At 36.2% G+C, this 26,815-nt stretch overlaps 1 protein-coding gene and 1 long non-coding RNA gene across 2 annotated transcripts in view; one reads left to right on the forward strand and one right to left on the reverse strand.

The window, feature by feature from the left end:
* LOC111345009 (uncharacterized) lies at positions 1 to 26,683 on the reverse strand. The gene is made up of 4 exons (XR_015994390.1): positions 26,510 to 26,683; positions 25,426 to 25,522; positions 24,022 to 24,088; positions 1 to 613 (listed from the first exon to the last, which is right to left on the reverse strand). It is a non-coding gene; the product is annotated as an uncharacterized LOC111345009 (long non-coding RNA).
* The window catches only part of LOC111345688 (4-hydroxyphenylpyruvate dioxygenase a), a 192,804-nt gene that overhangs the window by 156,578 nt on the left and 9,411 nt on the right, over positions 1 to 26,815 (forward strand).

The following is a 26,815-nucleotide window of genomic DNA, read 5'->3' on the forward strand; positions in this document are numbered from 1 at the left end:
TAGCAATTAAATGTTACAACTTAATTCGAAATGTAATTAGTATTATGTTTTCCTAGTCAGTAATGCCCTGCCCAGAATTATTAGACCTAACATTTCATGACTTCCTGTAAGCTTGACAGTCCTCTAAATTCTCTTCATAATGGTTCAGATAAGCATCGATATTTAAATTTGGTTGCAATACATGTGTATTAGGCCTTTATTTGGTACATTACAACTCCTTTTCAGTTACATGTTTGGTTTTGGTTAATTCATCACAATACTTATAAAGATGAAAAGTTATACTCTTGACTGACTGAAAACAGTTAGGTGCCTTTTTCATGTATCACTCGTGCAAAACTCAATTACAAAGGCTCAGCAACAACATATCACACGAGAAACCAATCAGATTTACACGAAGTAGGTTGTGCTGATTAATACATGACACACAGTAGCTGACCAAAATAAATAAAAGCTGGGATATTTTTATGTATATTGATAAAAAAAGAAATTGCATTCCCGAGTAGGATTTCAGCTGAAGGACAAATTTTGATAGCATGTCAAATTGAAAATTTACATAATGATGTCAAGTTTACCTATTCATTCCATGTCTCCATATAGCTGGAAGTGGGAAACACTGGCAGGAAAAAACAATATTAATGATAAGAAAACTTGAAAGATTCTGTTACTTTAAATCATATAATACCATCATGTGCTTGCCTGTACATTGAACTCTGTTGTGTTTTAAGTTTAATGTCTCTGATTACTGTTTCTGAAATCTATTACGGTGACACTATCTCTACTGAACTTTCTGTTGAATAAAACCTCCAGCTCAAATTGTAAATCTTATCGGGTTAAAAATTATTAGCAATGTTAAAGTAATGTTACTTCAACATATGATTGATTAAAATATTGTTTGTGTTCTGATCTTGTTATGCACCTCCCTTTTCCCTAAACTCTTCCGTTTGCAACCCCAAATCCACCTACTTCGACTTAATTTTTCTATGTTCTTTATTGAAAATACAGTCCCGAAAAGCCCAAATACAATAATTATAGTAAACGTTTTCCTCTCAACCAAATGAAAATAGAACTTTGTACCCCAATGGACAATAGAAACCTATACGCTCAGCATTGGGTTACTTTACATGTACGTATTGTTGAAAATTAGTCATACATTCAAATTAAATTAAGCTCTCAATGGCTTCTAGTGTAGATTACATTATTTGCCGAATGTCCTGGCCCTTCTGGAAAGTTTTTTCCTCGTGTGCTGACACTCAAAACGCCAAAAATATTCATATGAAATGCTTCCCTAGAGTTCATTTTACATCACTTGCTTTGGAAAAGACAATCAACCTACAAACTTCAGAACTCAATTCCACTTCGTTACGCAAACAAAATCATGACTGAGTATATGGGAGATGATGCTGAAACTTTTTTAGTTCTTAAAATTCTCAGGTTACATGTGTAACCTTTGTTGTCAAAATGAGACCTTCATAACAAAGTTTGGCTTTTGACCCTCATTTTGAAAATGAACATTACAGTACCATTGTAAGCTAGTGATCTTGTTTTATCGATGAAGAGGAACAAAATCGAGAACTATCTAATCGTAATCAGATATTAGCTCTTCCAATAGAAACTCAATAAGACACCAGACACTAAAGAGCAGCTCAATTTCGTTAGCCACACATGTACGCATTGCGGACCTATTTTTAGCCACGGAGACGTATCAATGATCTGGGAACATTAGATTCTGAGAATGTGCGGTGGAAAAGTTTCGGAAGGGTCCCAGAAGGTTAAGCCATTAATGGCTCAAAATTTAAAAGTCAACCAATCAAAACACATAAAAATGAGCGTACCTTTGCTTTGCCACTTTGCAAGACAAATTGACTTAAAGACAGTTTTTTTATTGCTTCGGCCAGAATAGTCAACAGCCACAAATAATGTACAAGTTCCCCCTTACGACGAACTACGTATTTTTTAATAATAAGTTGAATTCATGTACATAGTAATTTTTTTTATATCTGTGAATACGCAATTCAGTTCATGCTGCGAAGTATTTATCAATGAAGTATCTATCATCTATTATCATCTAAAATGTTAGAAAGTAGTTGAACATTAACCGTCAACGATTTCAAGGTGTTTTTAGATCACATTATTTCAAGCCGTTCGCCGCAAACAAGGTCCTCTTGAAAATATTTCGACTGGTAAACCATTTTCCATGCTTCCAGAAAGACTCCCTCTTTCCTCATTTCTACTAATTCTTTTCTTTAAACTTATTCTAATATCATGGCTTCCTTCATTGATAAATCATTTTTGACCGCGCCATCACACGCCTTTCCCTTCGTGCAGCCAAATTACTATTAAGACTTTGAACAATGACATCTGCTTCCGAAAATGAACACCAACGACCTTGAAGAATGTGAAAATTGCAGAAATATTCTTGCTTAAAAGTTGGTGAGGAGAAAATGGAAAAAGAGATGAAAGAAGATGTTGTTTTGATTCAGGATGGCTTTTGTGAATAGACGATAATAGAAGATGATAATGTTGGAGGAAGTGTTTGTTGCGTTGATTCAATGGTGGAATGTACTGGCAATCAATATGTTTGTTTGAATTGTGGTTTTGTTAAAGGATACAGATATTGGTGAATGAATTTGTGGATTATCATGAGAATAGCTTCAAATTCGAAAGAAAGTCGCATCATCAGAGGAAGTATTATTTAGACAAAGTGATGCAAGAAATATCAATGGAGAATGATAACAGACAGATGACAAGAATGTTACTGGTAAAGGGGAGAAAGTATTTTTTGTTTTGGATGAGCTGAAAGCCAGGAAGAAAAGAATGATTTACATGAAATTTGTGATAAAAAGGGTCTTTTCATTGATGAATATTTATGGTTTAAAGATTTAAGCCAGTAAATCAAAGAAAGTTATAAGGAGATATGATAAAATTTGTAAAATGGCAGTGGATAAGAGGAAAGATGCTATCGAGCAGATTATGAAGTAATGAATTTCATATTGTATTTTTCCTCATATTTGTCAGTCAGTGGACACACATCTATGATTATGTTATCTATTACTTTCATTTGATCGAGGAATTGTTTTTGGTTGAATTCAACACCACACATACAGGACCTTATTTTATTCAAATTTTTCATAAGATGTGACGGCACATAGACCACTTTCATAAATGGCTGCCGTATAAATATTCTTTTGTTTAAATTTAAATTAGCTCTTATGGCCTCGCTTGAGAAAATGTATTCTTTTGAATTTTGTACTGGAGAACGAGGCCAGTAGGGCTAATTCAAATTCAAACAAAAGAATATTAATCCGGCAGCCATTTATGAAAGTGGTCTATTTGCAGTTGGATTTGCAGCTAAGCCTATTATTTTATTTTTTGCGTCATATTCATTTTTTATTGGAGAAATTTGAGAAGATTGCCTTCATCTACTTGTGTTGTATAATTGTTTCTCAAATATTTCAGAATGACAGCACCTGATCATTTTCAGGGTCGTTGAGAGAGATAATTTTGCTGTTATTCATGCCAAGATTATTTGTCATTTTCACACTCCATCAATTTTCAAATCGCCATTGCCGCTTGAAATTCTAAACCAACACAAAATTTATTTGCTGCATCACAAGCAGTTGATCGATTTTGAGATTATTGATTGAATGTTCGGTCATATTGATATCACCTGTGAAATTTACTTTTCCTTTTAAGACTTTGTCGATTAATGTATCTACATAAGATTTTGGAATTCCATCTGATGCATTTTATGGTTGTGGAATATTCAACAATCTTTTGTTATTAAATTCAGATTCCCTTAAAGAGTTCCACCAGAAAGTGGCAGATAATTGCCCCTTGTATGCGAAGAAACGTTTAATTCAAGTTAAGATCTCGTTATTGCTGAATTATTTGTTGTTCCTCCTTTGAGATTAGTTATCTCGTGATTTTTTTTTGCTTAATATCTATTTCCTGAAGAATTTGAATATTCAAGAAATCTGTTTACTCTTATTTTACATGGAAAAATTGTTTAAAATGAAATTGTAATTCCTTGCATCTTAAATATTACTGGATCAGCAAAAATTATTTGGTTTCCGTTCATATCAATATCACCAGAAATTTTTCCACCACTTAATGGTAAATAATTTGTGCTTGTGTGAGTTGGAACATGTAAATCTACATAAGCTTTATTTGCAGCGTGTTTAGAGTTTGTTGGATCAGAAATGTTAATTATCTTTTCATTCCTTGCATTGAAACTTGTTCCTTGAAAAGTAGAAGGCATTGTTGAAGGTTTTTTTGCATCTATTTGTGTATGAGAATCTTCATTCGATGTTTTTTGTGAAATTCCAGATGAACTAAATCTTGCTAATAAATAAGATTTGCAAGAAAATGCTGTTTCTTTATTTTTAATAACACTGGAATATGATTCTAAATCTGAGTATTCTTTCATGTTCATTACTTATTGTTATTTAAATCACCACTCATAGTTCCACCAGAAAGTGATAACTAATTGCCGCTTGTCCGGCCTTGTAAATATTTCAAACAGACAGAATCATTTTCGTTTTCTGCAGGTTTCAGGTCGAGAATTTTGTGATTATTCATCTTTATGTCTGTTGTGAGAGGATATTTCGCTTCAAATACGCCATTTTCAAATACCCCAGTTTTAGGAAGGAAGAACACGAAAGATACAAGTCCTAGTAAATGCATAATTTGGCCGCCATTCTCCTTGATTTGACGTCTCCTTTGGCTTTCTAGGATAGAAAGGTACCAGGCCTTTCTCCCGTGGGATTTTACGAAAATAGAGAGTTGTGCGTTCACTTCACTTTCACCGCCACCATATTGAATTGTCTTTAATACGATATACGCTGACATTTCGTAACGAGCTCGAAATGTCCTCGATTTCTGGGGATGTTTTGCTCCTGCAGAAGATTGTTCTCCGTTATTGTCACTCTTGGCATACGACACCCGTTTGTACAGAATATGTTCACACAAAATATTTCATGATAAATTTTTCATATTTATCTGTATCCATGTCCGGATTGAAGTGGTTTTATTACTTCATAAAATGACTTTTGTTTGTTGCGCTCATTTATGTAGTACAAACAATAATAACAGCAAAGAATAGACATTAAATTTTGTATTTGTGAACTATTGTACAAATAATTCATACCAAGTTTGTCTGACAAATCAACTACCTCTCGAGGGCAACTGAGTCCAAAACTATCAAAATATTCTATATAATCATCAGTGATTTTCACTGCGACCCGATGTGTACCAGGGCCAATTTTATCGTCGAGATTGATGGTGTAGAAGCCTTTTTTACCAATCTTTGGAACTTCATCTCGCGCAATTACTTTATTATAATTATTTATCTTAATTTTTTTATATAATCAAATAATTCAAAATTGGTCAATGGTTTGTTTAAGAAATATCCCTTAAAATTGGAATGCTTTCTAATGTTCTTGCCTAACACTAGTCCACTGCCCTTTTCTTTTTTTTGAAGATGTTATTTTTCTTTGATGCACCTTTTCCAGTGGTATTCTACTGTGGCCAATTTCCTAACGAAAGAGGCAGAAACATATTTCGAGGCATAATTTGACCACCATTACTTTTTGCAATTACTGGAGGATGTTTTGTATATGGGCCATAACTTGACTTGTTTTGCATTCTTTCACCAAACATGTTCTTCCAAATTCCTAGATCCATAACTGCCAGTCAACCTCGTTTCATGGGATCGAAAATTTTTGGATTCCCAACAACAGTTTCCAAAACCGAACCAATTCCTTTCCTTTAATTAAACTTGGTAACATTCTAAGTGCGCCAAGAAGCAATGGAAGAAAACTACCAGTTTGTTGTTTCTTTGTTGGTTTGAAAGGGAACATCATATTACTTTGCATGGCTGTGGAAACGCATTTTTTTCTGTGCTGCTGTGCGCATTGGCAACATATTTTGCGTCAAATATGGTATCGCTTGAGGGGGAATTATTATGGTGCCACCATCTTGAGGTCTTCTTTTTCTCATTCCTGAACCCAGTGCTTAGCATGTCGACACCAAAAGCCGCCAAACTACTTAGTGCCCCAGTGACCAATTCTGGAAGTGTGTTTTTTTTTCAATATTCATAACAGCAGGTGCAGCTTTGCTCAAAAGAGTCCTGGCAAATCAGGCAAGAAAACTGAAAATTAAACCCTGATGTTGAACAACTTTTAACCACCTCCTGGTTAACTCAATTGGTTAGAGTGAATGAATTTTAATGAATGAATGAATTCCTTATTTATATTGCGCCCTTTCTATACAATATTCAAAGGCGCAGTACCCCCATCAATTTCATAGACACTACACAAAGATAGCCCACAACACCGGGCACTACGTGCCTTACTCTTTTCGAACAGTGTGTGGGTTCTTTAACGTCCCACAAATTTTTTTATCAGATACAAGGGCTTGTGAGACGGGACCTCCATTTATCGTCCCTATCCGAGAAGACTAGAAAGTCTAACCATTTGCAGATATTATTAGAAAGGCAGCACTTTCTTCTCAGTTATTTAAAGACCCTGAGTGTTGGTCCGGCCGGATTTGAACTCACGACCTCCCGCACAACAGACCGGCGCTCTGCCAATTGAGCTAACCGGGAGGCAGTTAGAGCGCCGGATTGTGTTGTGCGGGAGGTCGAGGGTTCAAATCCGGCCGCACCAATACTCATAGTCTTAAACGAACTAAGGAGAATTTGCTACCTTTCTATAACATCAATGAAATGGATAGATATTCTAGTCTTCTCGGATAAGGACGAATAAATGGAGGTCACATCTCCTGCAGGGTTAGGGGTAGGAGACGTTAATTTCCCACGTACGAGATTACTGTGTGATGGATGTCCTTCCCTTGGATGGGATGTGTGGGAGGGGGGGGGGAAAGGTGAGGTCGTTACATGGACTAAAGCGGCTGCCAGAGGCGCCTAATAATGCTGACGTCCGTACTCAACCTTAGTAACACTGGAGACCTTAGGAATTCAGCCTATGCTGCTATTAAGGTATCGAATCATTCACTTTCACTTTCACTTCGCTTTCACTTTCACTTTCTATTTGTGCCTTTAAAATTTTCATATCAACACCATCGTGGTTTAGCATCGATTTTTTTATTCTGTTGATCTGTGTTTTCGTCAACATGAGTTTATCAGGACCAGAAAGTTCTCTTTTATTCAGTATGATTGTTATTGCAGATTTGTTTCCTACTGCAGGAGCAAGTTTTCGATTTTGATTGTCGCTTAACTTAACGCCATATGGAAGATATTGAGTCATATCTTTTATATAATAGGAACATAAAAAACTGATTACCATATAAACACATTATCCACAGACAGTTCTTCTTCCGGCGATACAAGTACCTGTAAAATATAGTCATTTGCCGTTGCAGCAGTCAAACTGTAATGCAATTCAAGTTTTGTGCTTCCATTTTTTAATTCAATTTCTTGGTTTGTCAGATCAAAATAAAGTGTGCCATGGAGTTTGTCAAATGAATTGACATTGATTTTTGGTCCATTTAGATAATCATTACATTGTTTGCCGTACCCGGCGCAGCAATGTTCTGTATGTTTTGGCCACTTCTGTCTGGTCTCATTCTCTGTTTCGGAGAAAAAACACCACCTTCTACTTAGCTTCAAGATCTGCTTCTGCAATTTTTTGTCCGTTTGCGCCTGCAAGAGTTTTTGATCTAACCTTAAACGTGTCAGAAATAAATGGATTCGAATTTTGGTTTGCAATGTTTTAGCTCCATTTGTTGACCGAACTAGTAATTGACTTGGTTTTTCTATTGTTGTACTTATCATAAAACTGCCACCTTGGCTGCGTGAAATGAATGATCTGACTAATTTTTCTTTCAAATATGTCCAAGAATGTGGTTTCAAATAACTCTGAAAAAATGTTTGGTCTCCTTTTGCACTGCAAATAATATGTGGTACCCATAGAACGAATTGTGTTATTGTATATTTTGCAACATCTGCTGTTGCAGCTTTAAAGATAACATTCTTGTCACTTTCAAGTCTTGCTTGTAATCTGATTCTGCCATTTGAGCAAATTTGGTTATTGAATGATTAGAAAAACCCCTATCTATTCAATGGAGTTACAACGTTGACTGGATTTGCAGCAGTTGATGGTTGAACAACTTTCTGTCTGTCATGTGCGCCTTTGTTGTAAGCAGCTTGAGCACAGCAGATTTCAACTGCATCTTTATTTATATCTGGATAATGAAAAAATGTCCGGCCAACATCTTGTGAGTAAGAATTTGTGGATTCAATCAGATTTTCTACATTGATCGCTTTGTTGAAATCTGGTGTGTCCAAACAATTTGTTCCATGAAAATCAACACTCAATTGGTTGATGAATGAAGGAGCACCAGAAACAACAGAAATTTGATCTCCAGCATCGTAAGCAGAATAATCTGCCATTTTACTTACATAGAAATCAAGTTATGCCAATCGAGAGGTTGAGCAACGTTTGTGTTGTCAACAACCAAACTATAACCATTTCTGATTTGATTAGCATCTGCAGCAGGCTGAGCAATTGGTGTTTCAAGATTGAATGAAACATATTCATATTGCTTACAAAATTCGGAACTTTTGAAAGCCATTTATATATTATGTTTATATTAACTACATTTCAAGAATTGAATGAAATTGTTTTGATAATGGTTTTCTCTCTTTTCTTTTTCTTATTCATTGACTTCATTATTATTGCTATCTCGCAACCTTTTCCTTGAACAGCAAGTTTCTTGCTGCTAAATTTATCATAAATCTTTTCACCAACCATCTGTCCAGTTTTTTTCCTCAATTTTTTCACCACTCCTTTCTAGAGATTTTGTCAAAGCTTTTTTTGCAATTTCTTGTGCTGTATTTCCAATTACTGCACTTGCTACTTTGTGAAACAAATCACTAAAACCCTCGTCAGCTTGATGAATGTTGTACGTTCCAGTATCTTTGTTTTTAATACGTCTCTACATATATCTATACAATCAGTCTTTTCTTTGAAGAACCAAAGTCAGGGATACAGTAGTTCCATTTAAATCAATCGATCTGTTTTGCTCATCTGTAAAATATTCCTTGTAAGTGGTTGGAATTTTTTCATTCTTAGTTCAGCTGAAAATGGAAAACTGAGAGGAACATTGCTGATGTCAATTCTCAAAAGTGTATTTGAACTGATGCCATTGATAACAATTTCAGAACTTCATTTGTTTTCAATAAAATGGCATCAATTCCATTTGTAATATTTGGCAATCTGTCTCCATATGATGTCACTGTGGGTATTTTCATGTCAAAACCAAGCAAAATGTTGAAATCGCTTTCTCTGAGATCTTCTTGAAATTTTTTTTCTAGAGCAATGAAAACTCTGAATCTTTCTACATAAAGTTTTGTTTGAATCCCATTTCACTGTGTCCATTTGATTTCAAAATGGCATTGACATACAGATAAAGATCTTGATAATCAAAACTTCCTTCTGGAAAAGTGATTGTATTCCAAGTTGATCCATCATCAGCACTGTACTCCAATTTATTGTTGCTATAGTTTGTTGAGATATTATACCAACTATAGCTTATGCTGAGGGAATCAACAGCAACGCTATATTTTGCTCGTCCACCCAAAACGAAATCAGGAATAAACTTGATTGTAAAATCATAAGCGACTGGACCTTCATTTCTGCCATTTGAAGAAAAACTCATAAATGTTCTTTTCATTATACAGTATGCTCGTATTAATTCACAAATTTTTGACATATTCATCGCATTCGTTTTTATCAATTACGTTGAGTTTGATGAGATGGTCAAGTATTTGCCATGCTTCATTTCTGAGTTAAATACTGGTATTGTTTCTTACAAGTCTTGTACCTGTAAGAAGTTTCAAACTGTTTATCAAATCTTGTGGTGTTGTATAGAATACTTTTGAATCAGCAAGAGATTGTTTTCCACTGCTTCTGTGTTTTGGCATATTTGCAAGTGTGTTCAGGTTATTGAATATTTTAATAACTTTGGCACTACATTTCTTCTTTGGGTTGAATCTTTTCGTAATCAATTAAATCAAACTCTTGTCGGATATATCTTCATAAATAATTTGCCCACCTTTTTGTACTTCAATAATTATCTCATTCACCAATCTTGGAACAGTTATCGTCAATTTGCCATATTGTCCATTATCTATTTTATAAGCATTTCTTTTCTTCTGCTTGTAATTCCTCATTTCTTCACCTTTTTCGAATTTCATTTTTGCACCTTTAATAAGAGTATCTAAAGAATCTCTACAATTTTCGTGTGTTTTGATGATTGAATTATAAAGCTCCGAAAGAGGGAAATCATTATTCTTCTTTGCTTCTTTCTTCAAACTTCCAATTTTTTGAGTAAAGGTACCTGATTCATTTTTAACCGTTATTTAAATATCTTCTGAAGTTGCATTTAACAATTGTGATAAAAGAGGAAAAGCTTCTTGAATTTCTCCTGATTTTAGAAAATTAAAAGGATGTGGAAGCACTTCAATGAGTTGTGTAGACAACCCTTTATTAACGTTTTAAATGTCAACGGCAGGTTATCGTGGTTCAGTTTCTAGTTGCGGTAATTCTCTGTTCAAAGTAGTTATATCTCTGTTCCTTTCTACAATATTATTGAGAACTTTCTCATTGCCAACTGATTTTCCTTAAATTCACCAATCAATCTGTCTTGTTTTTCATCAGTTGACTTTTTCAATTTTGTCTGACTTTTTATAACAGGTTTGAAAAACTATCTGCTTGCAAACTGAGATTCAATCGTTTGATCATTATATTTCTGACAGTTTTTTTGACTACTTCTTTCATTTCTGTGGTTTTTGCTTAGTTTTCGGCGGTCCTTTTCAGTCTATTAATATCCATATATAAGTAGTTTATATTATCTTAACTCATTGAATAACTGCATGAAATACGCCTATTTTAGTCCGATTATAATGTATAAATAAAGATGCCAAACTATGACAAGAAATCAAACAAAACCAAAAGTGACTTTAATAATTTAATTGATGAAGAATACAGTATGCTTGTTTGTGGTCAAAGTGGTTGCGGCGAAACAAATGTTGTGATGCATATGTTGAGAGAACCATTGGTTTATTATGACAAAATAGATCTGTACACACCAAATCAGCACAAAGGAAAAATCGTTGATTTGCTAGAAATAATGGCTAAAATATCAAACAAAGTTGGTTATAATGTTATGGAAACATTGTCTTCAGATGATATCATTGACGCAATTGAATATGATGAAAATCTGAGAAATGTTGTCATATTTGATGATCTTGTAAATGCGCCAGAGAAAGCGCAAAATAAAATAGTAAATCACTTCACAGATGGGCGTCGTCATTGTGTTTCACCAATTTATCTGAATCAGAGTTGTTATGATGTTGCAAGCAAATTTAGACGAAACTGCGGTCACGTGATTCTATTTCCTCTAACAACAAAAACACATTTAAATCTAATATAAAAATAATAATAATATTAAAAAATGATTGATGAAAATATGCTCAAAAAGCTGAAACCATTTGAATTTTTATTCATTGACTAATAGATGAGAAGTGTAACGAAGAACTTTGATGAAATAATGTAAACTTATTATATAATGGTTAAATCATATTGTGTGAAACAGAAGAAACAGACTGAATGTGTTGAGCCATCTGGCTACAAAAAAAAACAGAAACGGAAGAACAGTATATTGGTATACTTGTGCTAAATGTGGCATAATTAAGACAAAGTTTGCTTAAAAAATGATTAATATAAGCAAATGATATATGCAGGGAAGGATTAAAAACAGGGATACTGAACTTTCTTCGCACATGCAAACTGGTAGATCATTATTTGATGGGCTGGTTTTGAAAGGAGCAGCAAAAGGTATCTACAATCTTGGAATAATCGTTTTGTCAAAAGCAAGTAGATCTGATTTTGCAAAGAACAAGATGAAAAATATGGCAGACAAATATGTCAAACAAGGCATCGACAGCATTACATAAGATTTATCAAAAAATATATATTCATCGAAAGGAAGAGGAACTGACATTCACACAGTAATCTCGTGAGTGGGTTCTTTAGCGTCCCCTGCCTAACCAAATTAACTAATTAATAGATGCAGGAGACGGGACCTACGGTTTATTTGTCCTTATCAGAGAAGACCAGAATATCTATCCACTTCTTGATATTATAGAAAGGTAGCGCATTTCTCCTCAGTTACCTTGAATTTTGTTGCGGCCGGGGCTCGAATCCTCGACCTCCCACACAGCAGTCCAGTGCTCTAACCAAATGAGCTAACCGGGAGGCGGTTAAATCAATAAAGTATAAGAGAAAAATATTGGACTGAAGAGATTTTCATTATGGACAAAATACAGTACACAAATCCATTTACTTACAGAATAAGAGATTTGATCAATGAAGAAATCAAAGGTAACATCTATGAACCTGAATTGTTGAAAGCGAAACAAGAGATGTTCAAAATCGGTAAAGTCATCAGAAGGGATCACAAGGATAAACAAACTTTGGTAAAATGGAAAGGATATGATGATGATTTCAATAGTTGGATATCATTAAAAGACCCGGTTAATATATCATAGTAAAATACAAAAATGGATTTTCAGGCAAACAAAAGCTCAGGTCTGAGGCTATAAGAAATAAACAAAAGCTGAGGAGAGCAAACACCTCCTCAGACCTCCCAAACCATGGCGCCCGCCAGTATGACGCCAAGGGTGAGGCCGTAAAATTGGCCAAAATGAAAAACATTTAAGAAATAACTTTTTGCTTTTAAACGAAATATATAACACTATTTTAATAAGGAGTCTTGTGACAGAAAATTTCTTCAACACTGAATTTGAATTACCTCTGTCTGCTTTTAATCGACAGCAAACAGAATGTGTGGTTTCTTGGTAACGATGTTGCCAAAATTCTTGGCTATGAAAAGCCAAGAGATGCTTTGTAAAAACATGTTGATGAAGAATATAAAATGCGAAAAATGATCTTCAGACCTACGTCTGCACATCTGAAAGTGATCAGAAGAGAGAAATGATCCTCATAACTGAACCAGGTCCTTATCAACTAATCGTTGGCAGCAAACTTGAGTCTGCAAAAAGTTTCAAAAATGGGTATTTTAAAACGTTCTCCCAGATATCAGATAATACGGAGAATACAATCTAATTGACAATCTGAACAACAAAATGTTTAGAACTTCAAATGAAACAGAACTACATTATGCAGTTGTTGACTTAATCAAAAAGAATTACAATGAAATAGTAATAATCATCTCAGCATGTGGTGAAAACCTCAATACTGCTGTAAAAAGAATCGATAGTTTCAGAAAAGGGTACACCAAAGGAACGCCAGATCTTGTGCTACATTGCTGCCACAGAGATTACAAAGGTTTCATTATTGAGTTCAAAAACCCAAATATGACATTTATTACCAAAGGGAATAAATTAATTTATTTAGCCTGTGCCGCGTTTACATTATCTCAGATGGGTTACATCCGGGACTTACAATGGCAGATACTTAAACATCCGAACATGTGATTTCGGGCCTCTTTTAGTTAAGCCTCGGTGCAGGGCAAATATTTTCCCACCCTATTAACCCGTCCATTGTTTTCGAGCATTCTCATAAATACGTCGAGTTCTCATTCGATGGGTGTTTGGCGTGTTTGCCCTCACCTTTGCTGGGATTAGGTTTCTATTTACGGTTTTACTGTAACTTGATTTGGTTTTAAAAAGAAACGGCCACTCGACTGAGTGGCCAAATTACGGCAAATAAAGGTTGTCCGTTTAATTCTCCCAGTAAAGCGAGCTCGCCCCTAGCTATGCACAGGGTACAACACATGGCTATAGGCAAGCGAGCAAGGGGAAAATAATTACAATGTTTCAGACGCTTAAAAGAGTCTTCTCATAAGATTAAAAAATTCAACTACAAAACACTTCTCACAAATGCCTTCACAAAATGCATTAAAGAAATTGCTCTGTTTATGGAGACTGTAGAATACCTTGTGGATATTTCAAAAAATAGTATAACAGCAGCATATGAATCATGAAATCAAAGACAAAGAAAATTATTATTCTGCTGATTTAACACATTTTTATCTCAACGATTCCAAAGACGATCTAATCAATAGATTGATGAATGCATGAAGAAACACTTTTATGTTGACCCCTTAGGTGCCAAAAGAGAATTAACATATGAAGATGAACAAGATGAAAGGTTTCGTGAAGGTATTCCGATGTGTGAGTCTATCTTCATCGACAAAAAAAATAGATGAAATAATAACTCACAGAATAGAAAGAGAATTCAACAGATTACACAAAGATTTCATCGTTGAAACAGACATGACATTTGAAAATTAATATAATCGTATTATATGTTCACATTCATAACAAAGAAACAATACGAAAGAAATATGTATGAGTTCGTCCAAAAAATAGCAAGTCACGAAGCAGAAATAAATAAATAATCTAAAATGATCGTTGACATTTCATCAAAATTGACTCACTGAATCATAGATCAATTTTATGACGTCACGCCACAGCTGTGGCGAAATTTACTTCTCTATCTTATTATGTCCATAAAGGTAACTTGTAACGCCATCGTTGTGAAGAAAGCGTTTGTCATCGAAGCAAGACAGTGAAACCTTGTTTAGTTCGTAACTACCGATTTGATGTTTATTGCTACTAATGGCTTTCATTTTATGATATATTTTTGTACCATTGAACAAGGTATTTTTGTAAGCTGTCTGTTTAATGTCTTTATCCATCATATTTTTCTTGATTTCCTTAGGTGTCTTGCTAACTTTGTTATCATCTTTTAACAGTTATAATTCACCTAGTGGAGGGTTGGAGACATGCAAGAGATGACAAATTGGTTGTGAGCTTGCTGTCAACTGATATGTCAAAAGCGTTTGATTCACTCCATCTACCGCTACTATTGAGTAAACTAAGCGCCTACAGCTTTAAAAGCAGTACAGTCCGGCTTCTGGAGAGTTGTCTGGGTGTGTGATCGCAATTACCGGGTGAGGATTGGGGATCTTGTCAGTACAAGTAGGACTGTTAACCGAGGCTGTCCATAGGGTTCTGCTCTAGGTGCCTTACTTTGGAATATATTTCAGAACGATTTGTCGTACTGTGTAACAACTGACTTGTCTATGTACGCGGACGATCATCAGATATACCACAAAGGACGGGATCAGTCCTCTGTTAAGTCAGTGCTAAAGGAAAGTGCACAGTAAGCCACTCATTGGTACAACTCAAATCTTCTTGCAGGGAACTTGAAGAAATATCAAACTATGAACATCGGGCATGGCCAAAGCGATAATAACACCACTCAAGACATCAGATCAAATAATCATGATATTAGTATAACTGACTCTCTCTCAAATTGTTGGTTGTCACAATAGATTCCAAGCTGAATTTTCCAGAGTACATTAACATAATCTGTAAATATGCAGGTCAGAAAATCAGCGTCCTTACAAGACTCAGAAACTTGATTCCGACAAGGCTTATGCTTTTAAAACGGCAATATTGCCGCACCTTACATATTACCATCTTGTGTGGAACTTTTGCCCAGCCTTTGAAGGGAACTGTGTTTCTTCACATTTTTCAAAGCTGTCCATGTGATCATTGGCATAAACACCGTTTTGTTTCATTAATTATAATTCTTTATCTTACTTGAACTTTTGTTTTGTGTATTTGAAACTGTCATCTAGAAGAATATCAACAAGCTTTGCCAAACTGCTACTCACCAACTGGAAACTGTCCAGAAACACCAAATCATTACTTAGCATGAAAGCCATATATTATTTGGGATTACATCTATATTAATTTTCTTATCCCTCTTCACCAATTTTCCAATATTTTGCACAATGAAATGACTGTCATATCCTCTCAAATTATGAAAAATAATAGGAATCTGCATATTTTTAATGTTCAGTCTATTTAAAAGCTTCAAATTACAATCCTGATGAGCACTTCTTCTGTGTTTTCCAGTAACATGATCTTGATCTCTAACTCTTACATCTTTATTTGTGTATTTCTTTTTACAAAATATTACAACTTTTACCTTTCTTGAATTTCTTTTCATCATCATCAGTCGTTTTCAGAGGTTGATGTATTGAAGCGCTTATAAGCGATATCTTTGCAATATTTTGTTTCTTCAAGAATTTGTTTCAAAAATTTCTCTACAGCAAATGCTGAACTGATTTACGGAGTTTGCCATCAGAAAAACAAAACAATTTATAAGAATAAGCACAATCTGTATGCTTCTGATAAGCTTCTCTAGAGGATTTATTGTCGAAAGGAGAACATGATTGTATTTTTTCTGTTGTGGTCTCAAAACTAGCATGAATGCAAAATGGAAGTGGAATCTGTTTCTATAAACATTTGCAGTCAACTTTTTCACCCTCTTTGGGTATCTTTATGCTTTGTTTTCCATTTGTTTCTAAACAATTCTTGTGTTTTATCAATATATTCTCACTACCGAAACACTATAAACAATACAATCATGCAAAAGTGTTTCCTCCCATTGTGCCTGGTTTTATGCTTCATCATTAATTTATTAAAATCTTTTATCAACACATAATGGTCTTGTTAGCATCTGTTATCAGCAGAAGGTTCATTTCATTCGCAAATCTTTCTTTTGAAATGTAAAGTGGGTAAAACTCCTTATTTTCATAACCAAATAGTTTTTTCTGATATCATTTTGTTTTTTAACCTTATTGTAATGATTTACAGAAACTGGAAACTCAACATTTGAATAGTCCAACTGCTTGACAAACTCTATGATGTCTTTTTGATTCTTTGTGGATCTTTAATCATCGGATTGAGACACCTTACATGGCACCATCTAAAACATTCATTGTCTTTATTCTTCATATTTATCAATGCTTTTGTACTTTCAATTCATTTGGTATTTCCATGTATGAAGACCTTTTCATTGTCCTATATTTAACAATATTTATAAAATGTTGATCAACTCTTTTTATTGTCCATCCAAATCCTTTAGAAATCCAATTACTAATTCTATTAAGAAGTTCAGAGTTTGAACTTTCAAGCTCCCTCTTAAGATCAACCTCATTAATTACATTTTTTGAGTATGAATTAGAAAATGCACTTTGAAATTCATCTTCACCACCTTTCATTTTCCAAAAAGTAATTTTCAAAGTCTCAACAAACCTAAAACCTTTCATTTCCAATAATTGACTTTTAACATATGAAAAATCGCTTTTCCTGTTTCTGTCAATTGTTTCATAGCATTGTCGTTACTACGAACACCAATTTCAAATGATTTATCAAATTCACTCAGTGCTTTCTCCTTTAACATAATATCAGTTATAGGTTTTGGAACAGGTAACCCATTTCTGTTAATCCTTGGTACTATATTCTTTTTCTCATATTGAACCATTTGCTTGACAGATTTTATCAGTTTTGGGGCTGCAATCGGTTTCACTTTCAACTCAACCAATTGTCTGTCTCTCTTCAAAATAAAATTTGTGAGATCAGAATTTTTCATTTTATTCAAATCTCTATTCTTCAGATTACTCATCTCTATACTATAGTTAGATAACATATTTTTCACATCTGAATTTCTCTGATTACTCATACTCGATAATCTTTGTACATCATATACCCTAAAAGCATTTTTCGCCATTTTTGGAGTTTAAAGAAAATGTGTCCGCAGCATCGATCGTCGTGTTGGCCATCAACAAGGCAATAAATTTGCTAAGATCAGTTCGAACTAGGGAAACGGCTAGTTGGGGGTCAATGGATCAATAAAATCACCTAGTTAATGAGCAACAATGGCAAAAACATGGCATCTGCGCCAGAACACCCATTTTTCATACTAGTTTTATACAATGCCTCTAACTCTTACGACAGTATTAGAGTTTTTTTATTTTTTGAGGGTCTATTTCGAATTCAGCGCCCTAGGTTTTAGTATAGACATATTTTCCTAGATCTACCAGATTGTAACAGTTTGTAGCCTAGGTAAAAAGGCAGCTGGGATTTATGCTGGATCCTGCCTCCCACCCAGGATTGCAGACGGGATAAGTGCGATCCCATCTCGCCCACCTAGGACTCATGGTTATCCTGCCTGGCATCCCGCCTCCCCTCTGGGATTCGAGGAAGGATAAGAGGCATCCCATCTAGGACTTAAGGTAATCCTGACAGGGATCCCATTTCCCATTCGAGATCCCATGCAGTATAAGTGGGATCCCATCTGGCTCAGATGTGAAATACATCTCAAAATTTAACAAATGTGATTCAAGTCGTGTCAAAAAATTTACCAAGTGAAACTTTGTATGTGAACCTGCATCTGAGAGTTTCTCATTCATTAAAATTTAGAAAATTTTAATGCAAGACTCAGTCTGCATGCAAGACAGTTTTGACCCAAATCTACAAACTTCACATGCATGTGAAGTTCTCTCTTGATAATAAAATGAAACTGGAAGACTTTCTCCTCGAAGTCAGTTAGACAAACAGAATGCAGTACTTAAAAAATAAACCCGTTTTGCAAATGGTTTAAAAAATTTCACACATACCTCTCTTTGATCATTACATAATACTCTACGCTTAATTCAAAACTGAATGGGAGAAATATCTATCTTCAGAAAAAGAAATACATTGTTTAAAAGCACAGAACAGCTTGATAAATCAGAAATATGTAGCAATGGGAATCTCAGAATATCTTAGAATCAAAATGGACAAATGAAAGTTTTAATTAGCACTTTACTTAAAAGTTCTAGCATGGAATACACCACTAACTCCGCTGGCTATATATATGTACATCTGTAGTGCTCTGGCTGTTCTAACTGTATACTTCCATTAATGGAAGCGTGACTGCAAGCACTAACTCCGGCCAGCCAGGCGGTGTGCGCACTCTGATTGCGTTGCATCATGGTCGTAAAAATAAATTGAGTCATATGTATCTTGACGCGTTGGAGTCAACTTCTTTGATGGCAGCGAGGTGTAATGGGGATTCACTGTCTGTTGCCGTTCCTTCGAAAGTTACAAAGTTTGATAGGCCTGCGCGACTCCTGTCATTCCTCTGTGACGAATTCGTTCTTAGGAGGCAACTGACGTTATTAAGGAAGATTCTAAAGTGCAATCTGCGTAAGAATCTCTACACAAATGGCAAAGTTTCACTCATAACCGACGGCGGGATGAGTAATTTCAAAGTCAGAAATTATATTCCTGGACGCGAGTTATTTAACAGGGAACTGACCCTTGCCATACAAACATATTAAAGAGACAGACCTTGTGATACACGAGCTTTTTCCACCGAGCGTAACTGTGGGATTTGTAAAAGGAGAAGCCCACGCCTCCTACGAACGAATTTTTCTCGCTCCACGTGAATAAAAACGTACAGAGTTTCAAAATACCCTTCGAGATCAGAGGAAAATTAGATGAGGGTTTTGAGAGACGGTATCTTCGGAGTTATTTCTGCAGGAGAGAAGTACACTTAAAAAGAAAGAAAATAGCGCGTACACAAAAAAAGATTGCCTTTTTATAACGCAATCTCCTCCGGCTTTGCCAAACCTCAAGAACATACAGATGGGGAAATGACACCTGAAAACTGACCCTTATTATCACATCGTAAAGGAAAGTCATCAGGAGATATCCTAATAAGAGTTAAACTTTGAGGGTAGAAGATACAAAAGCGCTAGCGAATGGTAACACCTGTCAAAGCTCGACTGCCTTTTGCTTTCGGCTTCCCGGCGTGTCGCCTCACGCAAAGTAAAAGTTTTCATGGATCATAGATTTGGTCATGATTTTGTTTACATAACTAAATGGAATAGAGTTCTGATATTTTTTGTGAGGGACTCTTTTCATTGCTCTAATCAAACTGTCCTTCATTCAATGATCAAGGTAGAAGATTTACCACACGACACTCGCGATTAGTTAATTTTCCTTCACTAAGGGAAGCTAAGGTAGGTCTACAACACGATTGAGTACAAATAGTAAATGTCCTTGCAGTAGTAATTCTATGTAACGCAACTCACTAAACGCAACAACGAGCCTTGTACCGTTGGAGCGTGTTGGAGCGCGTTTGGTCAGAGCTGTTGAATAAGGATCAAAATGGCCCTACAAATCTTTGAGAGGCTTCAAACTACGACGTACAACGACTTTGACCTACTCGAAAACTGGTCTCAAATTACATGCTAGAAAACAGTGTTTGCGTTTGTCTTTGAGAACGATAGAATACGCGACAAATACGTACGAAAAATACTTCTGCGCATCCAGAATATTTGAAACTATATTTATCTATAGCGAAAGGATAAATAAATGACCTAGCTTTTACAGAATGTTTAGTCAAAATCTGCCGATTTTTGCCGCTTTTACCGCTATATTGAAAATAACGCTACCACAATGTAATGCAATCGGAGTGCGCACACCGCCTAAACTCCAGTGGAGTAATTTAGAGTTACTTTTATGCATGTGAGAAGAAGCTCATTCAGCGCCCCGCTGGAATTTTGTAACCGCCATTGCTTGCAAACCGTAGGTTTTAACTTTTGTCAAAAATCCTCGGTTTTCTGATTACAATGATAACAAAACTTTTAATAAATAAGGGTATTTCAAATTTACCATTTATTTCGAAATTTTCTGAAAAAAGGGGAAACTGTCTTTCTTTAAGTATTCTATGGAATATATTATGGGATGAACGGAGGCATTCGTATCACGCTAATAATTATCGTCATTGCGTGCATGTAAAGCAATTAGATTCAAACTTGGAAGCATTTGGTTCATAAAATTAAACGCAGCGTGTGCTTCTCTTAAAACTTCTACCTATTGAACTTCAAATTTAAGTTAGAATCTCTTAGACCAGAATTCGAAGTGTGATCATATGCGCCAAAAGAGCATTTTTGCTAATGAATTTACCAATTTTGAACTGCAGTCCTTTGCGTGCTTCACAATAGTTTGAAAATTTACCTTTGTAATTTGGAAATTGTCAGAACTGCTGAATTACGCTATACAGGAGTGCAAAGTTTAGTTTCAATGATGTCTTAAATAACTAAATAGCAAAAGATTATAGTGTTAACGATATAGTAAATTTCGTGTTCTTGTTGTCTTAATAAATAATTGTACGAAGATTTAACCTGTCTTTTTTTCTGTAAAAACCTTTCTTTCTAATAAATTTGGTTAAAAACAAGGGTGCGCTTTATACATTGGCGCGTATCATACACGGGTAAAATTGGTATTTTGTACTTTTGTGGAGTAAGACATTTCTATGCTTAGTATGCTGTAGTCTTACAAAATTTTTGCTAAGAAAAAACATCATATCAAGTGAAGTGCAGTTTACCAAAGATGGAGATCACTGAAACTTTCAGGAGAGTCCTATGTGGGATGTTAACCAGGATTTTATGTAGGATGTTTAAAATTCCTACATGGGATCCTACCAGTAGACTTTAGAGTGGATATCCACTAAAATAGGCAGGATCTCACTCAGGAGAGTCTAATGATCCTGGACGGGCTTGACAAGGTCTTACCAGGGACTCCCTCCAGCTGGAATCCTGCCTATTCAGGTGCGATCCTGGCTAGATTTCCACCAGGGACAAATTCAGGATCCTGCATAGGTTTGACAGAATCCTAGCTGGGATCCCATCTGGGAGGTTCCCTTATTTAAGGTGGGATCCCAGCTGACTTCTTGGCCCAGAGAAACCCAGAATCCTGCATGGGATTGACAGAATCCCACCTGGGATCCCACCCAAATGATTCCATAATTCAGAGCAGGATACCACATAAAATAGGCAGGATCCTGGCTGGGAGAAACCCGGGTATACTAGGTGGGATTGACAGAATCCCACCTAGGATCTTCCCTAGGCATTCCATAATCCCGGGCAGGATCCAGACAAGGATCCCACCCAAAATAGGCAGGACCCGGCTGGGAGAAACCCAGGATCCTGGATGTGCTTGATAGAATCCCACCTGGGCTCTCATCAAAGAGATTCCAGAACTCCAGGCAGGATCCTAACTAAAATACGCAGGTCCTGGCCGGGAGAAACCCGGGTATCCTGAGTGGGATTCACAGAATCCCACCTAGGACTCCCCCGGGAATTCCATAATCTTGGGCAGGATTCCAAACGGGATCACATTCAAAATAGGCAGGATCCCGGCCGAGAGAATCCCGGGTGGGGTTGACACAATCCAACCTGGGATCCCACTCGGGGCATTCCATAATTCTGGGTGGGATCCCGGGTGGGACTGGCGGGAACCCGCCCTATGTTTTTACTTAGGAGGACTTAGATTTTTATTGAATCCTTAAATAACTCCGACTCTCGACGCTCGCTCTCTCTTTCTTAATTTACTTCTGCTCGCTCGAAATCAGGCGGTAGGCGCACTCTAATTGCGTTGCATTATAGCCGTAAAACAAGAATTGAGTCATTTGCATCTTAACGCGTTGGAGTGAACTTCTTTGGTGGCAGCGAGATAGCGTGAATATACTTGGATTGTAATGGGGATTCGCTGTCTGTTGCCTTTCCTACGAAAGCTAAAAAGTTTGACGGGCCTGCACGACGCCTGCTATTTCTCCCTGACAAATTGGTTCTTTGGAGGCAACTGACGTTATTAAGAAGGATTCGAAACTGCAATCTGCCACAAGAATCTTGACACAAATGACAACAGTTAAACTCACAACCGACGGCGGGATGAATAATTTCAAATTGAGGTCAGAAATTATATTCCTAGACGCGAGTTATTGAACGGGGAATTGACCCTTGACATGCAAACGCATATTAAAGAGACAGAGACCTTGTAATACACGAGCTTTTTCCACCAAGCCTAAATACGGGATTTTTTAAAGAAGCTCCGCGCCTCTAAGAACGAATTTGTCTCGCTCCATGTTTGATAAAAACGTACACCGTTTCAAAATACCCTTCGAAAATAGAGGAAACCTAGATTAGGGTTTTGAGAAACTTATCTCTGGAGTCTTTCCAGCAGGAGCGAAGTATACTTTAAAACAAAGGAAATAGTGCGCAACACAGAAGAAAATATTGCCTTTTGTAACACAATCTCATCCGGCTTTTCCAAACCTCAAGAACATACAAATGGGGAAATGACACCTCAAAACTGACCCTTATCATCCCATTGAAAAGGAAAGTCATCAGGAGATACCCTAATAAGAGTTAAACTTTGCGGGTAGAAGATTTAAAGTCGCTAGCGAATGGTAGGAGACGTACAAGCCTATCAACACCTTTCAACGGTCGACTAGAGGTTTTCATGGATCAAGTGACTCTTTTCATTGCTCTAATTAAACTCTCCTTCATTCAATAATCAAGATAGAAGATTTAGCACACAACACTCGCAATTAGTTAAATTTCCTTCACTTGGGAAATTAGATTTACAACACGATTGAGTACATATTATAAATGTCCTTGCGGCAGTAACGCTATGTAACGCAACTTACTAAACGCAACAATGAGCCTTTTCGCTCCATAAAAGGGTCTCAAACACAAACACTTAAAATGCAAAAAGCATTTGTACCGCTGGAGTGCGTTTGACCAGGGCTATTGAAGAAGGATCAAAGTGGCCATACAAATCATTGAAAAGCTCAAAACTGTGACTTACAACGAATTTGACCTTCTCGAAAACCGGTCTCAAATTACCTGCTAAAAACAGTGCTTGCGTTTGTCCTTGAGAACGATAGAATACGCAACAAATACGTACGAAAAATACTTTTACACATTAAGGTTATATCAAATTATATTTACCTTTGATGAAAGGAAAAAGAAACGGCCTAACTTTTACGGAATGGTCCGTCAAAATCTGCCGATTTCTGCCGCTTTTGCCACCATATTAAAAATAATGCTACCACAATGCAGTGCAATCGGAGTGTGCACACCGCCTGGCCCAAAATAGAGTATTCGACAGTTTTTTCTTTTTCCATACGTCATAGAATGCTCGTGATCTTGAATCAGAAATTCAATCTTGGATTTCCTCAAGGAAACTCGCCCCTAAAAGGTCTGTGCCACTGAGATGCGCGTTACACTGTCACGTGTTTCGTGCAAATCACAGAACCAACTAAGTAGTTTACATCAACTTACCGTTTGTAGCTAAAAACACCTCGTGTTTATTTTGATGGAAGTAAAGGTACTTGGCTCAGATATTTCACTGGAAAAAGGGGGAAAATGAAGTAATTTAAAAATGATAATGAAGTTAACCCTTCATATGGAACAAAAGTTGGGAATTTATCCAAAGTTCTGAGTGTTTTCTTTGTCACGCTATTAAAAAAAGTCAAAGGAAACCTAGATACACATAAATACCATTTTTGAAATGCTTGTACCCAAACATGTCATATATTGTATAACACAAAGAAATTGACGAACCGTCTAAGTGTTATTTCTAAGTCAAGTTCTTTGCTTGGGATTTTTCCCGCCAACATTTCGGACAGATTCACAGGACTCAATTCTGGGCCCAAATTTTGTCACAAACGTCTCTTTTATTGAACCCATTACACTCAATTGCGGCCGGCTCATGTGGTTTGGCCGTGACGCCTTCGAATAGGAAATTTTCAGGAAATCTGCGAAATCAGGTAATCTTCACATCAAGTACGAAAATCACCGGTTTTTTTAAAGGAATGTTTGATTACATACAAGTAATAGAAATATATTGACTCAAACGGTATGCAAGCTTTTCAAGTACGACTTGATTGCTTAATTAATTTTCGAATATGAGAAATGTCCAGCAGCCAGGTAGAATTTTCATCGCTATTCCGATGATTGCTCGGTGTTAGTGCTCTCAAATCGCGAGGTTCTTGGCCGAAGAAAAGCGGAAATGAAAACGTAAAAGCAGGGAGGTTTATCGGCCCGAGATTTCTGGAGAATTTCTTACAAGTGCACGATTCCCGCCTAATAAATATAGGTCAGGTTCAGGTTCAGGTTCAGGTTTCCCCCCTCTCTCCCCTCCCCAAAATAAATTTTATAGTATTGATCATTTCTTAAATAGGTCAAGCCAGATCCTCTCTCTGATGCCACTCGTTTGTTCCCATATTTCAGTTTCATCTGGATCAGCGCCTCGGATAAGGATAAAACTTAGCTATGTGGTCATTTGGTAATTTTTTTTTTCAGCAAAATGCAGTCAACTACATCCATATTTCGTATTCATTATCATAAGTGTTATTTTTGTCTTCGTTCATGCAAATCACACCCGCTAGAAAGTGAAAAGTTCTCGAAGACAAAGAGTTGCTCATCAAGCCCAGATAGCTTACCGTTTAAAGAAATAGGCTTTAGTTGTGCTGTGATCGATCTTGTGATGAAAACTGATTTAACCGTTCAAAGCGATGGACATTGAAACCTGATGCTCCCAATGAAACAAGAATAGATGTTTCAGTTTTTCATTCTCAATTTTGTCACTAGATATAAAAGTGTGTAGTACGAAACCGAAATAGATTTACTCCGGAGTCCACTGCTGACTAGATTTTCATATCAGTTCACGCACAGATAGCTTACCGTTTAAAGAAAGAGGCTTTAGTTGTAAGGTGATCGATCCTGTGATGAAAATCCAACCTCACTAAAGGTATATATAAACACTGTGGCCTGACTTTCCCTATTAAAAAAAAAAAATGTTTCATTCTTATATGTTCAAATCCATCATTAGTTATAAACGTTTGACGCACGAAACTGAAATACACTCGCCAAGGTTGGCTCTTTTTTATTTTATTTAATATTTTTTACAACATTTTGCAATACATTTTTACATATACATAGTTTAACCTAGTAACAATATATTACCTATAATGAGTCACTTAAACTACATTACTTAACAGACAACGAAACGACATTAACACGATTGATAGAATTGAATTCAGTTTACAATTCAAAATAGAGACTAAACGACACATAAATAAATACAAAGATAGAACAGCGAAGCTGCCAAAATACATATAATCGTACGCATATTTGTATGCGTGGTATGTAAGTATGCATGTACTACGATGTATACGAATAAGTTGGAACACCGTATCATTCGGAGGAAACCGCTGAATGGATCTCCATATTTTCCTCTCAGAGCTGGAAAGAAAGTCTATGAGTTTCATTCATTCTTCCTTGATATTCCATATCCATTTTACCGACGACAATTCTGCGTAATGTTGCCTCAACAGCACAACATTTAGCAGTTGACTTTGAAGAGTGTTATCCCTTTTGTTTGAGGGGATAGCTTACCAAACTATAACCTTGGAAAGCAGGCGAGTGACATGAGGCCAGTAGGTATGAGCTGTATCATCAAGAATATCACTTACTTCACCCACCTCACTTTGCACTTACGATGGACTCATGTTCATAACGACGACACTTGAAGCCCTCTACGGTGGCCGATTTACATCATCGACTCCGTTGAAAAAATCAAATTTTATTGTTATGACTCCCACCGACGCAAAACCACATGCACAGTTTCTTTTCCCCTTTGTGACTTTGAAGGGGTCGGATCAGTCAGAAGGTAACTCAGAACAAATTAACTTTACCGCGCCGGCGATACTCAATTTCATTAACGAAAGTTTAAGCTTTAAATGGTATTTGAAGCTTTTATACCAACCTTGTTGTTTGTGATTGTCTTTCCCTTTATAGAATGTTTTTCGGTTTTATCGAAGCAAGATATCGCAACTGTCTTCCACCAGGTCGCTGAATAAAACAGAACATGATCGAGGTCTTACTCCTTTTTATATGACACTGATAAACTGAACTGTATCAGTTTTGAAAAAAAGGCAGTACTTACCACGACCTATAGACATCGGTGCCTTCCTTTAAAGGAAGCCATCTCTGCTAGTCTGTTTGGTTTTTCTAACATACGTCACCTACCATCGCATCAAACATCCAATAGGTTATGATGTTCTGCTTTTTG

This window comes from Stylophora pistillata, chromosome 13, assembly GCF_964205215.1.
Source record: "Stylophora pistillata chromosome 13, jaStyPist1.2, whole genome shotgun sequence".
NCBI classification, from domain to species: domain Eukaryota; kingdom Metazoa; phylum Cnidaria; class Anthozoa; order Scleractinia; family Pocilloporidae; genus Stylophora; species Stylophora pistillata.